Source organism: Emydura macquarii, unplaced genomic scaffold (genome assembly GCF_026122565.2).
Source record: "Emydura macquarii macquarii isolate MOO-44397 ecotype Brisbane River unplaced genomic scaffold, CSIRO-AGI_Emac_v2 contig_3451, whole genome shotgun sequence".
Taxonomy (NCBI): domain Eukaryota; kingdom Metazoa; phylum Chordata; order Testudines; family Chelidae; genus Emydura; species Emydura macquarii.
In genome coordinates, this window is record NW_027133588.1 from 2134121 (window position 1) to 2151926 (window position 17806).

The window sequence follows — 17806 nt, forward strand, 5'->3', positions numbered from 1 at the left end:
GGGCATCAGCTCCAAACTGCTGGCAACCCACTCACTGCCTCCCTTTTTGCAAGCTAGCATCTGGAAGCGGTTACTATCCCCTTTGATCTTTGGTTTGGTCTGAGGAAAGTGAGCTATTCTAGCCTGGTTGAAGCCAGACAAGCAGCTTCTCCATTGCTTCCTCCAGGACTCTTGTCTGTGTCATCATTTTACCTTTCCTGTTTGGTTCTTTTAACAACCCCTTTTGATCCAACGCTACAGCAAGCAACCCAGCCTAGACAAACACACAGAGAACTGCACCACAATTATAAAAAAATAATACCGATCTTTCTCGGTTCAACACATCATCCAATGAGCGTCAACAGAAAGTTCATGGATTCATAAGGCCAGAAGGGCCTGTCGTTGGACCTCCTGTATAGCACAGACTGGAGAACCTGATCCAGTAATTCCTGCATCAAGTCCATAACTTCAGGTTGAGTGAGAACCTCTCTTTTAGATAGACATCCAACCCTGACAAAGAATGCAAGTGATGGACAATCTACTTAATGATTGATGGTTCAACTGAAAAGCACAGTATTAATATGGCTTCTCCATTTATCTCTACTGCAACTCTCATCTCTCCTCTATCAATGGTGGTTTGTTTATTTTAACTTCTAAGAATGCCTGTGGCACACATCACTGTGTGTATCCAATTCACAGCTCAAAAATAAGACATTTCCATTTTTTACCACCACTCAAGGGTTAAAGATTTGTGGCCAAGGATTTGTGGTAAAGGAAGCAGAATAAGTGTTGTAGGCTAGCTGTGTGGTTATCAGTGATATCGGGACTGAGATAATGGATTGGAACAGCTGTTCCTTTTTCCTTGGTGGCTGGTTAATCAGACACTGGCAAGGTTGATGAGCCCCAAAAATTGGACCTTCCGTTTTTTTTATTTCAGGGCTGTCAAGTGGTGACAATCTAAATGAGAGAGATTTCATTTTAAAAAAAGAGTGAGATGTTCAAATACTTCACCCTTCATTGCAAGAGGAAGCAGCTTTAAAAATGGCTTAAAGTGACTGCTAAGCAATTGATGCTTGAGACCTGGTTCTGCTCTCACCTCAGTTTTACACAGGGGTGCTCTATTTATCTTGATGGCGTTGCTCCTGATTTACACAGATGCAAATGAGAGTCCAGTCAGGTCCTTGCACTCCAAAGGAGCGAGCCCCATCAGGTCTGGTTTCTACCTCCTTGCCAAGTCCAGGAAATCAGTGCATTTTGCTCTCAAAACAAGTGCTTTGATGCTCCTTTCACTTAAAGGGGGGGGGGGGGGGGAAATCAATGTGGCTTGCTCTCAGAAGCAGCTGCTGAAGACGTGTATGTGACGGGGGCTTATGCAATGCAGCCTCCCAGGTGTGTTCTCTGCTGCATAGGATCACATTTTTGAATACTGCGTATGTGCCTGCCTGATAGAAACAGCCCCAGATAACACCAAGAGGAAAGAAAGCACTGAGGATATAGGCCCAGACTTTTAACCCTCGGCCTCCCTTCTTGTGCAACTTGGTGACCCAATTTTGCACCCACAATATCTGCAAGTACAATCAAGGTCATTAAGGGCTAGATTGTATGTCTATGCAGAGACGTAATGGAAAATAAGCCTTCTTCCCCCTCCCCCAAGCCCCACCATTATGCTCTTGCACATGCAAGAGAGTATAAAGTTTGGGACAATATCAATTTGGGAGGGGTTGCAAGTGCTTTGGAAGACAGGATTAGAATTCAGAATGATCTTGACAAATTGGAGAAATGGTCTGAAATAAACAGGATGAAATTCAGTAAGGATAAATGCAAAGTACTCCACTTAGGAAGGAACAATCAATTTCACAAATACAAAATGAGAAACGACTGCCTAGGACTGCAGAAAAGGATCTGGGGGTTATAGTAGATCACAAACTACATAAGAGTCAGCAGTATAACACTGTTTCAAGAAAAGCTAACATCATTCTGGGACGTACAGCAGGAGTTCTGTAAGCCAGACACAAGATGTAACTCTTCCACTCTATTCAGCACTGATAAGGCCACAGCTGGAGTGCTGTGTCCAGTTCTGAGCACCATGCTTTGGGAAAGATGTGGACAAACTGGAGAAAGTCCAGAGGACAGCAACAAAAAAGATTAAAGATTTAGAAACCTGCCCTATGTGGAAAGATGAAAAAAATTGGGTTTGTTTAGTCTGGAGAAGAAGATACTGAAAGGGGGGAGTACATGACAACAGTCTTCAAGTATGTAAAAGGTTGTTATAAAGACAAGGGTGATGAATTGTTCTCCTTATCCACTGAGGCCAGGACAAGAAGTAATGGGCTTAGCAAAGAGATTTAGGTTAGACATTAGGAAAAACTTCCTAACTGTCAGGGTAATTAAGCACTGGAACAAATTGCCTAGGGAAGTTATGCAATCTCCATCTTTGGAGATTTTTAAGAGCAAGTTAGACAAACACCTGTCAGGGAGGGTCACTCTAGATAATTCCTAGTCCAGCCTAAGTGCAGCAGACTGGACTAGATGACCTAACCAGGTCCCTTCCAGTCCTCCATTTCTATGACTCTATGCTCCTCAGACCTTGAATCCTGGCCTGCAGCATTATGCGTGACACTTCCACATACTGCCTCCTGGAGCAGGTGGGCAGAGATGGTCAGACGATGGGTGGGGCCCTTGGCTCATCCTCAACCAACCTGCCAACTAGCAGGGGGCAGGGTAGTGATTTGCTGTTAAGAACAGCTATACTGGGTCAGACCATGGTCCATCTAGCCCAGTATCCCGTCACCGACAGTGGCCAGTACCAGAGCTTCAAGAGGAATGTACAGAACACGGCAATTCTGGGGAGATCCACCCGGTCTTCCCCTCCAGGCTTCTGGCAGTCAGAGGTTTAGGGGTTACTGTTGGTATCATCCAGCAGCAAATTACCACCCCTGGGATGAGGTTTTGTGCCTCAAGGCACAGTTCTGTTCCTGGGACAATGGTCCGTTCTGGGCTTAAACTCTGAAGGAAGCCTCCTGGTCTTACCCACTAGGCCACACTGCCTCTCAATATGCTCACCCATGTACAGCTGTGCACGAATAACCATTTTTTCAGTTCAGTGGCTAAATGAAAAGAAATTTGTTTCACGCAGATCCAAAATGAAAAATTTTCAAATAAATGAAGCCCCCCCACCCCCCAAATTATTTGGCATCAAATTAAATGTTTTGTTTGGCTGGAAATGAAAGGAAACATTTTGCTTTCATGGGGTTTTTTAACCTTTTTTTTTTTTTTTTTTAAGAATAAAGTAAAAATTAAAAACAAAAAGTCATCTTCAAAAAAAAAAAAAAATGTTTCTGACTTTTTGGGGGATGGTTTCAGTCAAAACAATTTGGTAAATTGCACATGAATTCAGTTGACCCAAACATGCATTTTCTGGTGAAAAAAAGTTCTGTCCAAAATATGTCGCCCAGCTCCTCTCCTCAGTATGGATTCCTAACACTCCCATCTTGATTCCTGGAAGGGTGATGGGCAGACGTGCTGTAGGGATCGGATCTAGACTACATTAACAAGTGCGCAATCCATACTGAACTCTGCACGTGCACGTTCCGTCAGCACCAGTCTTCTCTACTCTGGGGAACAACGGCTTTGATCAACAGAAGATTGCTCAGTTAATTGTAATGATATTCTAATAAAGCTGGGGAGATTAATTATGGCCTTTTATCAGAGCTGGCACTCAGCCATGGGTTTGGAAAATTGTTTTCCTCTGTTTCTTGTCATTTGGATTTAGAAGCTGAAAGAGGAAAGTTGGGTGCTTTTCTACAGCAATCATGCTCATGGCCTCTTTTATCAAGGCTCCTAGCTAAACGTGCTTATGACATGAAAACAGGAGGGGCAGCAAGCAGGGAAGGAAGGCAGCTAGAGAGAGACAGGGCAAACCAATTATGTGTGATGCAATGAGATTAGATTTCTAGTCAATAAGTGGCTCAGCGTAGAGAAACAGAAGAGCATGCGGCTGCAGTGCATGGACCTCAGCCATACCCAGAGTGGGTCAGTCCTGAGGTGTTTTAGTCCTTTCAGTGCTGGCTCTTTTCCAGGCCAGGGTAGAGTGGCAATGTGGGACTGCTCACAGTGGGGTCTTTCCGAAGGCAGCGGGATGAGACTGAGCAGCGACCCTTCCAAGAAAGATTCATGGGCCTAATTCTCGTATACATCATTGCAGCAGCATGGTGGCGGCAAGAAGGCAGCTGGAGCAATGTAAAGAGGACTTGGTGAAATTAAGAATCAGGCTTCCTATTTTTAAATGATTAACAGCTGCTCCTTGCCCTTTAACAGCCGATTTACCAGGCCCCCAACCAGGGGGGAGACTGTCACAGAAGAAGATCCGCTCCTTGAAAAGCTGGAAGGCAGCAGATCAATCAGGCAGGAGTCGTCTATTTTTACTTGCTGAAAAGGAGAAGGGTCCAAAGGGCCTTCCTGCACTGGGGATGCCTCTACACGAGCTTTCAGCCTGCTGAAAAGAGAAACTGTGAGTCAAACAAGAGAAGGGAATTTGCTCCTCTGAGAGTGCGAGAATAGCCAGAGGATTAAAGTCGCACATTTCACTTTCAAGCAGGCAGCAAAGCATCTTTAGGAAATTTCCCGCTGAAGTGTCAGGACTTGCAGTCTTAAGATGTAAAAATACCTTCCTGTAAGCCACAGTCTCACAGCCCTCAGCTGGTGTGCTGCTGCGGCTGCCACCAGATGGGCTCTCTTGTGCAGTTGGCTGGGAGTGGCTTGCCACTGCTGTTGGTGAAGGCGAAATGTGAGCCAAGCCCAAAGCTTTTTCTTGGTGAGGTTTGGTTAATTTTTGCTTCCTTGATTTCTCCCTCCTCCCTTCCCATGATCCTCTGCACTTCCTGATTCCATCCAGAGCAGAAGTGGAACTAGCACAGTGCCAGGCTATTTGGAGCCCAACCAGAACCAGGCTGGGATCCCAGATGTGAGGCAATTCTCTCCAGAGCTGCAGACAATTTCTGATACAAAGAGGGTGGTGATTTTTGGATAAGCATCTGGGTTTTGGCAGGTCTTAGCAGACCTGAATTAAATGTCTGTCCCAGTTGCCATTTGCCCACCTCTAATGCTGATCATGGACGTACTGTGTATCTCCAGCAGTCGATGCACAAGGGAAACTATCCACTGCTACTGCTCCATATCTGCTCTCCCTACCTACCCTTAGCGCAGGGGATATCTGTTGATGTTACAGACATTCTCTCTTCAACAGCCCCTCTGGTGGGGCTGCCCAGGGCTGCTGATGTACCAATACAAACAGTTTTCAGACACCCACTCAAACCTACCCTGCTTCATACACACGCTACTCACCCAACCCTTCCCCCTCAGACCTAGATGCCTTCTCTACAGTGCACGCAAACACTCCGCGTGCATACTGAGGGGCTCAGTCCTTCGCTGGGCCGGTGCAAGGGGCTGAGGTGGAAATGGTGACTCTACACCATCTTTCTGCACCTGCGACCCTGGGCTGGCCAGGGTGTGAAAAAGCCCTTGACGTAACCGGTTAGCTGCAGGGCAAAGCCAGCATAAAACCCTTCTGAATGGGAATGTCAGTATTTGGCACACACGTTGCCCAAGTGTCAATGGCATCTCAAGGTGCCAGGCAGTGGGACCCAGTGTCTGTTTGCATCTCATAATGCAGAAATTATACTCGTCTCAATGATGCCAGGTTAAGGAGGTGGTTTGGTACAGCAGATAATGCACTGGACTAGGACTCAGGAGACCTGATTTCTCTTCCTGGGTCTGCCAGCCTAGTGGGTGACCTTAGGCAAGTCCCTTCCCCTCTCTGTTGGGCCATTGGAGCTTGCCCACTCTGGCAGGCTGGCCACCTAGGAAAAGGCAAGTATCAGGCCTGGCCAGCTGGTGTGTAAAAGTTGTGCCAATCCCACATGCTGTATGGATTTGCACTGCACGGCCAGCATCAGTGATACCATTGCAATAGCCTGGTGTGTTCGCTGAGAGTGGAGTTGAACTGGCATTTATGCAGGGCCTTTCATCCGAGATCCCAAACCACTCAACCACCTGCGTACTAGCTGCGCCGCTCTTCTCCCACTGCTGCCAAGCAGCCTCCACTCAGGTGGAACACAGCAGCCATTTAGGGTGAAATACACAAAGCTACTTAGGCAGCTAACATCCATTGATTTCAAAGGGAGAGTCAGGCCCTGTGCCTCACCAGTATCACACTGATGATAACATAGATGGCTTTAGGAGGCCCCCCAAGTATAGCTGTCTTTTAGGGTTTCCACCCACCAAATTAGTCAGCATTCCCATGCATTAGCTATCCACTGTGGGGTTCTTTCCCCTCTCTCCAATGCCTCTGGTGATGGCCACTGCCAGAGAGAAATGATCCTGGACGTGGTGGTCTGATCCAGGCAGGCAATTCCGATGTAATCATTGTCATCCTCTGGCAGGCCCCTCCCCACACCATGATGAGACGAGACGGCCGCCCTCTGCTGCCTGTGCATTCCATCCAGATATTTCCAGTAAATAAACATTGACGCTTTCCATATCATGTTAATTTCACAGGCTGCTGCTTTGCTGACAGTTTTCACACTCCGCTACCATGTCTTGTCAGTTTTATACTCTCAGCCCAACGCCACTCACCAGCTACGATGTATATACATAAAAATAAATGGCTCAGAAACCCCAATAAAGTGACAGATAACATAATGGGCCCTGGCTTCAGAAAATAAGCTTGTTTATGGAACCTCTATGCCTCCAAATTTGATTTATGGCGTAAGGGCTTTCTTCGTCTGTGACGGTTCGAGGGCGGGGGGATTGAGTATTTGGACTGGATTTGTTTGGGCATCGGTGGGAGGGGCTGCTTTTGTTAATAGTTGCCATTGCAACAATGGAGAGGAGTGCACTAAGTTGGCAGTATTGCCAGGTTGCGAGTAGAGAAGGGAATTTTCACTTCCCTAGGTCAGGGAGCTTCCTACTGGAGTTTGTCCCAAGTGATCTTCAACCAGACTATCCAGGAATTCCATCCTCACAGTAAGACCTTAGATGGGTGGGTTCTGAGTTATTACAGAGAATTCTTTTTTGGGTGTCTGGCTGGTGAGTCTTGCCGACATGCTCAGGGTTTAACTGATCGCCATATTTGGAGTTGGGAAGGAATCTTTCCCCAAGGCAGATTGGCAAAGGCTCTGGGCTTTTTTTGCCTTCCTCTGTAGCATGGGGCACGGCTCACTTGCTGGTGGATTCTCTGTACGTTAAAGCCTTTAAGCCATGATTTGAGGACTTTAATAATTCAGTCATAGGTTAGGTTTATTACAGGAGTGGGTGGGTGAGGTTCTGTGGCCTGCATTGTGCAGGAGGTCAGACTAGATGATCATTTTGGTCCCTTCTGACCTTAAGAGTCTATGAGACCTGTCCCTGTCCTACATCAGCCCACAAGAACTACTCCATCTCTCTTCACCGGGATCTCTTCGCACTCATCTCTCATCTGTCAGCCACAGGAATTCCCTCTGCTGTCTGTCCCACTCTGCAAGCTGAAGGTCATTCAGAAAAGATGCTCAGGCTGGTGTGATCAACTGTGCAAAGAGACACTAGTTGTTGTGGAAAGGTTCTGGCTTGAATCAAGACCCTCTATTTATTTCCAGAGCAGGATAACAGTAATGGACTGTGGCAGAGCAAGCTTTCCCACAGTCTTTGGCCTGTCGTCTGAAACTACTGAGTGGAGTACCAGTCAGTGCTTGTTGTGCAATGGTTGTGGTGATTTAGACAATTATCCACTAAGAATTGGCCGAAAGGCCACCAACTCCCTTCACATCGATCATCAAAGCAGCTGTCACATGGCAATGAGTTTTGGTCACTCACTACCAATCTGGTCTGGGTTCAACCCAACAGCAAAGGTCAAACTCAACTTGGACCAAACCTGGAATCGGGAACATGCACACTGGACTTTAGCTGGAGAAAACTGGCTGAGAGTGTTTGTTATGTGACCATTTAAAAACCATGCATTCAGCTTGCTCAGAATTTTCTCAGTGATTCATGTAAACACTTAGGCTAATGATATTGACCTGTTCTTATTGGATTTTATTTGTGCTACAGGGTATCCAGAGGCCCTGATCAACAATATGGGCCCCACTGTGCTAGATGCTACATAAACAAATGCTAGAGAAATTCCCTTCGCCAGAGAGCTCCCATTTACACAGCTCATGGTAATCACAAGACGTGGCAGGTGAGGTAAACAGACAGGGGTTGAAGGCTGGACAAGGAGACAACCAAAATCACTCTCATACCACCAGATATTCAAGTCAACTTTCTTATCAGGAGTGTAAAGAGCTTAGGGCTGAGGGATGACTGGCGTTAGCCATCTTTCGGAGTGGAACATCACTCTTGGTAACACTCAGATTAATGTGGACTGCGTAGAGCTTAGACTTTGGGAGTGAACTCCTGGCCTCATTAAAGTCAACATCAAAAAACTCATGTTGATCAAAGGGGCCAGGGCAGGATTTCACCCTGTGTGGGAGTGCTGCTCAACACCCTTTCACTGCTAGAGCAAAATTCCTTGACTTCTCAACTTGTCGCCTGCACGGCAATTTCCGAAGCTGTAAAGCCAATGATGGAACAAATGGAAATCATGCCCATGGAAATCACTCCTGGGTAGTGCAGCTGGGGGATGAATACATAAAGGGAATCATAACTAGTCACAACTGAGAAGGCAATTGCCTGATTCTCCCTCTTCAGCAGCCCAGCACTGCCCTAAAGCCAGCATATCTACCCACCAGAAGATCTCACAAGTGCAGAAGGATCCTTGGGTAGCATAGAGCCTCCCTAGGAGCATTTATTCCTCTGGTGTAGGGAGCGTGGCCACAGTCAGGGGTCCTTTATGACCACCCGATCCCTGGCTGCTGACGCAGCCCCTTAATAGCAGTCATAAATTAGAGCAGCCCTTAGGTTGCTCTAATTTACTCCAAAGACTTGACCAATTCCTGAACAGCTAGAAGTTCAGGGGAACACAAAGATGACTTACAGTCAGTTTTGTACACCCTTCCTGAGCAACGTCAGCCATTCCTAAACCGCAGCTCAGGATCCAGTCCAGTATATGACCACCTGATAAAGTAGGGCTGTACCAATCTGAAAATGCCTGATGTCGTCTAGACTTCAACATTAAGCAGGTTTAAGCTTGACATGCAAGACCTCTAGAAGGATAAAACAATCCATAGATTCTGTAGCATTTTGTGTGTCTGACTGTTGAATTCAAGTATCAAATAAAATAACTAGTGTTGGAAAAAGCAGGTTCTCAAGCATAACTCCATAGGTAGCCATTCTGCTTTTGTTTGCAGATGGCCCTCATTCAATTTCTTGCTAGAATAGGCTCCTCACAAATAAGGATAATCCTTCATTTGATGCTTACTCCCTTGGATACTGCCATTCACATCAAGCATTGCAATTTGTCTTGCCAAGACACACTTATTACTTAGCTGCTTTGATTGTTACAGTTAGGGCTGGGATGGCATTTTCAGTCTAAGCTCCTGTTCTCAGTGGCTAATAATGAGGGATTGTTAAAGTGGGATATAGGAAAAAATAACGGCCCCTCCTCCCCCAGAAAATGATTAGCTATTTCTAGATCCCAATTTACGTTAAAGGTTCTAATACGTTTGTATCAGCTGGAAGTTTCTTATTTCCCGTTTCCAGTTTGAACTAGAAGTGCTAATATAGCAACTATCCAGCCCTTTGTCTGCATAACATCCTCAGAGGTCCTCAGGGTAAAGCTCTTTGGAGTAGGGACTATAGCAACCCACACGAGGAAGCCAATCTATGTACACATGGTTGGAATGCTACCTGCAATGCTGCAACACCTCTGTAAATAGTTCTCTTCATTAAAAAAGAGTTTAGTTCCAAAAACATGAGTCCTTTCCTGTTATTATCCAGTGCAAGAAACATGAGAAGAAGTGAGTGAGACTCTGTTGCCAGGAATCATGCCTGAAATAGCGAATAAAGGAGTTTGATGTCTATTGTGACCCAAGACAGAACGAGACAGTAGAGAGACACTGTCTTTTTACCCAACAGCAAAAAGCAGAAGAGGGTATAGATACGTTACTGATCTGAGAACTCTGGAGTCCACATATAACTTTGGAGACAAAAGATTCCTTAATTAGAGACAGGATCATTTGTGGGACTCGATTCCAGCCTACAGCAGAGATTGCTCAGAGAAACAGATCTGCACCTAGAAAATGCCTCTAAATAGCAAGAACAGCTGAACTTCCAGGGAAAGGTTCAAAACAGTGATAGCAACTATAGTGGAATGAGTACACAGGCTCAAGCTAAAGGAACCCAGGAAGCAGGACAGAGACAAATCAAGAATTTATGGTCCAGTTATGTACTCTGGAAAGCAGCATGAGAGGCAGAAAGAATAATGCCCAGACACTAGTGCAAGGGGTGTGGGAAACAGACACTACTGTTTGTGCCCCAATCTCACAGCTACCCCAAGAAGAAAAAAAAGCAGCATGAACTACAGTGATTGAGGGTGCAAAGACTACCATTGAAGAGAGGGGTATCTGCAGTGTGACTAGCAGATCCAAAGACTCTCAATGTACACACACTGCAGAAAAGAGCCTTGACAGACACAGAAAAGGGATATGCTCTAACAGAAGGAGCCCTGGGCTGTGCTCTTTGAAATTGAATGGTTCCATCAGTTCATCTTTGGGCACAAGCCATTAGGAAGCACCCTGAAGAAGCCACTGCTGAGTGCACCCAAGCGACTACAACTGTTATTGAGACTCCTGTGCTATGATGCGAAGATAAGGTATTGTCCAGGACCGTCACTACCAGTGGCAGAGCCGGGCATGCCTTGCAGATTCATACTCCAGGGTTGGCCAGATCGCAAGGAGCAAGGACCAGGTCAGGGATGAACTGTGTGCGCAAGATGGGATTTTGTTGAAAGCAATTGAGCAGCAATCCCAGCAGATTTAAGAGCTGCCATCATGAGACAAGAGACGCTTCACAGCTGGGGATAAAGGGATGCCTGAGATCCAGCGAGTATATCTACTGGCCAGGCAAGAATGCCAATGGAGAGTATACCTGGAACATGGACAGGGAATACAGCCATAGGCAAAGAAGGAGACTGTACAGACACATGAAATCCTGAGCACAGGAAAAGTTGGAACAGACCTGTTCACTTTTAATGAGAGCAACTCCACGGTCACAGCTAATGGTGCACCTAGACAGACAGGGTGGGGGCTAGGGCCAGGAGGACATAGCTTCAGCCATCAGCTGGCCTGACATGAGAGAGTCAGAAGAAACAAGCAACACAGAGGACCAACAGGCTGTCACCTAAAGAATGAAGGTAGAAACAGGATGGAAGCAAAAGTGATAACACATACAAGAAGTGGGAGCCTGGTTTGAAGACACCTGAAGGACTCTGAGGCCTAACAGGCAGCAGGGCTGGTGGTAATGGGCATGTCCTTAAGGTGAACCAGGAACTTGTAACCTCTGGCCCCAGCAAGTCAGCAAATGCTTACACAAAAGATACAACCACAACAAAAACTGTTAAAAGGAAAGATGTACTAACCTGCATGGAACTTGGAGGGAGGAGCACAGGATGCAGGAGGGAAGAGTTTGCAGGAGGCACTAGGAAGCCAGTCTGTGTGCAGATGGCTGGAGTGCTAGATGCAATTGCAGCATCTCTCAGTAGTTCACAAGAGTCAGTTTAGTTTTAGAAATGTGGAGTGCTTTCCTGTTGTTACCTAGCATGCAATACGTGACGGGACGGGACCGTCCCTTATTCTGTGTGTACAGTACTAGCACAATGGGGTCCCAAACATGGCTGGGGTCCCTAGCATTATTATAATACAAACAACAACCAGTAAATCCCTGGTGGAAGATAAGATCTCTAATAGAGTAGTTACAAAGGAGCTGTGCGGCTGGGTGGGGTACAGGGACCAAAGCTGGTCCAAAGGCAAAAAGATTCAGTGTGGATTCATTCACAGGTTTTACGATGAGAAGAGGCATGGCGATCATCTAGTCACATAGCACAGCATAGGCCAGAGAATTTCACCCAGCCCAATAACTTGTGGTTGAGCTACAAGGTATCTTTTAGAAAGACACCCAGACACCTTTAAATATCTCCAGTGATGGAGAATGCCGCACATTCCTTTGTAACTTGTTCCAGTGGGTAATTAATCTCACTGTTAGCATTTTGCATCTTATTTCACCTCTGACTTTGTCTAGCTTCAACCTCCAGACATTGAATCTTGTTATGCCTCTTCTTCCTACATAAGTACTTACAGAGCACAATCAAGTGAGCTCTTTACCTTATCTTCTATAAGCTTTGATTGTCCTGGTCTTCTGCAGATCCCATGGCTATTTCAACAAGAGGCAGAATCCCCATGGAATGACGTAGAGGATTCTCACTTGCATTGTGAGCCTGTCTCTCCTTTCACTTACATCGCTGTAAATCAGGACCACCTGCACAGAATGGAATTACATGGTGTAAAATAAGGGCACATTGGAGGAGAATCTAACCTTATATGCTGTGAGCTCATCCAATAAAAGACTATTGTAATACAAAGGGGCAAAGTTAAGACCGCTGTTGGTATCATGTGGCCTGATCCACTTCTCATTGAAATCAATGGAAAGATTCCTACTGATCTTAGTGGAAAATTGACCGTGCCCTTAACTCTGAATTTCCAGGCTTTCGTCCCACTCAGATATTAACCCAACATTACATTATAGTATCGTTTGTTTGTGGGTGAGGGGTGCCGGTGTTGCTTTTGTTTTTTGATCATTTTTCCCCTTGGATTAAATAATTAAAATGCTTTTCCCAGGCTAAATAATTTTAATGTTTTCCCCCTGCAGACTGGCAATAATAAATATTTAACATGTTCTTGCTTCGTTGCATCCAGTGCATTGCCATTTAAAACATCTATTATTGTGTGTATTTTTCTTCTTTTAATTACAGTCACACGGTATCAGCCTATTTGAATAAATAATAAAAATAAAGGAGACGGGGCAGCTGCAAATCTGTTGCTAGCGTGTTTGGGGGAAGCTTTTTGTGCCAACACAATGGCACAGAGAAGAATGTTTTTATTGTTAGCAATTGCTCTTGCTTCTGCTCCACGATTATTTCTGCCCTGCGCCTTATCTTTTCTCCCCACTTTAATTGGACCTTTCAGCGCCTGTATTGGGTCAGTGGGGATGTTATTTAAATAATGCCTCGTAAACAGAACAGAAGTCAGCTCCACTTTGCTCCTTCTCCAGCCCAGCTGCCGATTTTCAAAGCTGGCAGGTTTTCTCCAATGGTGAAGATGACCCATACCTGCTGATAATGGGGGGGCACAATGTAAAGGTTTGGCCACGCCTGGAACAGCTCAGGTCACACATACCCCTCCTGGAAAGCAGCAGACTCTCCCTGTAGCTCCCAGCTGTTGCTCCTGCTTCTCCCCAGGGGGTGCAGCTCCGGCAGCTATATCTCAGAAGGGGGCCTGGCCACACCATGTGACCAAGTGGGGCTGGCAAACCCTGGCAGAAATGGGGAGACATGTGACCTCACCCCCCCTTCCCACACAAACACACACACCTCTTCTACCACCCTGCACTGGAAAGATGCCCTTCCTGCCCAGAGATCCTGATGGGGTTGGCAGTACCGCCAGGCACAGACGTAAGGCCATGATGATGGGGTGAGCACCTCAGATTCCCCATTTGGAACCTCACTTTCCGCCCATTCAGAACTCGTTCCTGACATTCTCGCTTATGCTGGCAAGAACTCATGCACCTGAGAGACAAGGGGAAGTCAGTGGGACTACGTGCATGAGTAAGTACTCAGTACAAGTCAGGGTTGCACCACTGGGTCCTAGCTGGGCACAGTCCCTGAAGGCCTCTGGGAGCAGCCAGAGATAGCTCTGTATTAATGACAGCATGGGAATTAAGGCAGGGCTAGTCAATAGGCAGGCCCTGAGCCAAATCCAGACTGTCAGATGCTTTCGAACAAACTCCGAAATCTTTTTATCATTATTATTATTTTATTATTATTATTATTTTCTCCAGCATCTGGACCTTTGCTATATCCTGAAGAAGAAACTTGGATCTGGACAAAAAGAAATTGACTGCCCCAGAATTAGGGACTCCTCCTTTGGTTGCTTCTAGTAAATCTAACTTCGGTCTTCTTGACTTTACTTCCCGTTGTTCCTACTGTTTCCCATCCATCTCCAATGTTTCCTTCTAATTTAATGCCCCCTCCTCAGCCCCCAGCCTCCCTGTCTAGCTGCACCACCTTTATCCAACTCCCACAAAGTGATGGAAACAGGCACAAGTGCTGCAGATGGAGGCGCTTTCCCGGCCCAGCCTTGCACACACAATTTTAATGCTCCCACTGCTGACCAGACCCAGGACATACAGAGGCTCCCCCGCCAACGCTGTGCACACCCATTGTTCCCAGTTGAGAAGGCCAGGATGAAAGGACTTGCCGCACCATTCGTGTGTTGGCTGGGAAGTAGGATTCTCTAGCTGTGAATCCCCCTCTCCACCACCTGGACTCTGCCTGGCATCACTTAGCTACAAGCTGCCACCATTGTCGGCGCTCAGCGAAGAATGGGTTAACCACTTGGAGAGCTGCTATTGTAGTCAGCCTTCTGAATAGTATTAGCAAAAATGAACAGAAAAGCTACATGAGGCTAATGGGATCTGAGGGGAGCTTCTTAGACAAGTTGATTTCCAAATTGGACTGACTTTAGCCTCATATAAATAAAAATGAATGCTGATATGACATGGTGGACAAATCCATCATGGCAGATGAAGGCACCAATGCATTTTAATCTTCCCCTACACTTACCTCACAGACAGAGGCTCCATGTCCTGAGAACATCACATCCCGCATCTTGCACTAGCACGGTGCAGAAGGCTGCCGCTGTGGCTTGCCATCAGCAATGGCCTCGGATGCTCATGAGCCCCTCAGTCACCCTCATGACACAGGGTTACGGAGGATCAGCTCTGCCACATTTGGAACCAGGACACAGCAAATCTATGGCTCAGACCCGCAGCAAGCCTCCCTGGGAGCATGGGGGAAACTCTCAGCCATGCTCTGAACAGTAGCAGTGACTGCAAGAGCAGTGGGAGGGGAAAGCCTACTGCTGATCAGTTTTGCCCTCGCTAGCAGGTGCTGCTGTGTCTCTGTGGGAAGCCTAGAGCTGATCTGATCTGCCCTCACCAGCAGCTGGCAAAGGGTGTCAATGTGGCTGCAGGGGAAGCCCGTGGATAATCTGGCCTGTCCTCACCAGTAGGTTAACTGTGGGTGTGGGGAAACCTGCCGTTCTGCCCTCCCCAGTGATGATGCACCAGGGCTGCCCGCTGCATGTCAACTTCCCGAGTGCTGTTAAATAAACTGCACTAATGTTGTGCTTATTTAGACTTTATCTATATTGTAAAACAATGGCAGGGAGTGGAAGGGGGGCAGAGAATTGAAATTCCATCAGGCTCTAACAGACCCGGCTCCTTTGCACCTTTGTTCTGTGTAATCAATATGTAATTAAACTTAAATCCCAGTTTAAGAACTTCCAGCGTCAAACTGAACAGTCTTTTCAGGGGGCCGCACGGGGAGTTAAGGCTCGTGCGTGTGCTAGACCCTTGTGCTTGTGCTCATTGGGGCGTGGACCAGCTCTCAAAGCCTGAGATTGCCTTTAGACACGGGTAGAAGTGAGGGGCAAGCCACTGCTGGGATGAGCTTCGTTCAGTGTAGGGGCCTGGGTGCGTGGACAGTCACTGGGACCGTCATTCTGAGGAGCCTGCAGCTGTTCTAGTCTCTTCCATTTAGGTTCTTACACTGCCCCCATCACCATGGTACCTGAGCATTCATTGGCTCCAGCTGATCTGTTCTGCCATGACCAATAGATGCCACTGACACCATGGGGAAGTCTGCAGCTGCCAAGCGCTGCCCACCTGTCACCCTGCTGAGGGCCAAGTGTGGGAAGTAATCTCAGGCAAAGCCCTAAAATAGACGGCTCAGAAAGCTGCAGCCCTGTAGCAATGGGCCTGGCCTTCAGAAAATAACAAGGGCGATAACAACCCGAGTGGCTTTAAACGGAGTGGAATCAATTTCCTTCACATAAATACCACCGTCTATAACCTCAGCTTTATGAGTCAATATTTATGGGGCAGATAATTTACAATAATAAAAGTGAAATAACTTCTGGGCTGCCTGGGACAGACATAAATTCTGGCCTAAAATGAGGGCAGTCCCACGTCACAAGGGATGGTCCAGAGGTCTGGGCTTTGCCCACAGCGGCAGCTACTGCTGTGACAGTGGGGAAGGCTTGCATCCAATCAGCAGCAGGTGCTTCTATGACAGCGCTGGAACAAACCAGTCACTCGTCAGCTCCTCTCTCTGCCACAGACAGGTGCCAGTCTGGAAGCTGATGAGCTTTGACTTTAAATACCAGACTCTGCTGCAGCTCTGAGCAAGGATATCACAGAGGGTCAGTGCTGCTTTTGCCAGCAGATGACACTGTGGTGATGGGAAAGCCAGCAACTGGTCAGCTCTGGATTCAAGATCAGGAATCACAGGAGCAGTAGGGCAATCTGCAACTGACTACACCAGCAGGTGTCACTGTGACAACAGGGAAAGCCTTCACAGCTCTAAGTATGAATCTAATGATCTCCAGCCCTTCGCACGGGCTGTAACGCATGTAATAAAAGGACAGTCATGGCCTCTGAAGAGCTTGAAACCTAAGGCCCTGACCCTGAGGAGAGCTGCCTAGCTTTATGCATGTGCCATCTTATTGAAACTGACTTAAGGGGAACTCCTCATGGGGCATGAAGTTAAGCACATGCGTAAGTCTTTCCAGGCTGGGGGCCTCGATATGATGAGAAACAACTGGTGGATGCAGCAAACAGATATAGGGAAGCACAAGGCAACCATGAGATGATGGCAATTAGCATAATAAACAGAGATCACAGCAGAGCAGCTGTTTAACCATTGTCAAGCAGATAGAACAAACACACACAAGCTCATTTTTTGGCAAACACCATAATGGCTATTCCAAAAACAAAGTCTCAAGCATGTGATTACAAAGGAAGGGGCCTCTTTCCGCCCAGGGGAAATCACTGCTGCCTTCATGTATGCCCACATTTCTAAACGTATTGGCGACCAGCATTCAAAAAATGGAACTTTCCAAGTTGATTCAATACATATTGGTAAAGTGTCAACTAGACACAAATCTCTGGGCACCAGTGATCTCCCTCTGGGGGCACAGTACCATCTCCTCCCTAGCTGTGAGCACATCCAAGACACATAAAATAAAGCTCAGCGTGGATACAAAAATTTGGATTCGCATCCGATCCGCAAACAATACAACTGCATCCACAGATGCAGATATCCCCAGATATGGATATCTGCAGATTTGCAGGGCTCTAACACAAAGGAAAACTCCTCCAGTTAACACGCCTGCCCAGCTAGACCATTCTCACAAGGGACAGCTGAATGGGCTCAGTTGATAACATCAGAACACACCCAAATATCCCAAACTCCATAAATTTTTGTCCTTCTAGTCCTCACCTGGACAGAGGCAGCACCCAGGGGGGCAGAGGGTGTAACAGAGTCCCAGTTCTAGGGGAGCAAGGTGAAAAGGCTGAGTGAAATGGACTTCAGTCTGGCTCCCACAGCAGGTATGAGATAAAACACTGGGCTCCATTCACCCCAGCTGTGACCCTTTGGTGCAGTTACAACAGGGATCAATCAGCTGTACTATCTTTCCTCCGATTATAACATAAGGTGTGGAGGAATGATTTACGTCCAAAGGCTCAGTTGTGCTTTGCTCCAATCCCCACTTAAGGGGCAACATGTAGTCCATACTGTTCC

General features: G+C 46.8%; 1 long non-coding RNA gene across 2 annotated transcripts; it reads right to left on the reverse strand.

The window, feature by feature from the left end:
- Positions 1-3234: 3234 nt before the first annotated feature.
- Positions 3235-17544, reverse strand: LOC137144385 (uncharacterized). Of its 2 annotated transcripts, none has more exons than XR_010917388.1 (3): positions 17504-17544; positions 12270-12423; positions 3235-4474 (listed from the first exon to the last, which is right to left on the reverse strand). It is a non-coding gene; the product is annotated as an uncharacterized lncRNA (long non-coding RNA). The 2 variants fall into 2 exon arrangements; XR_010917389.1 differs by lacking the exon at positions 17504-17544 and adding an exon at positions 13341-13424.
- Between the last annotated feature and the right edge of the window lie 262 nt (positions 17545-17806).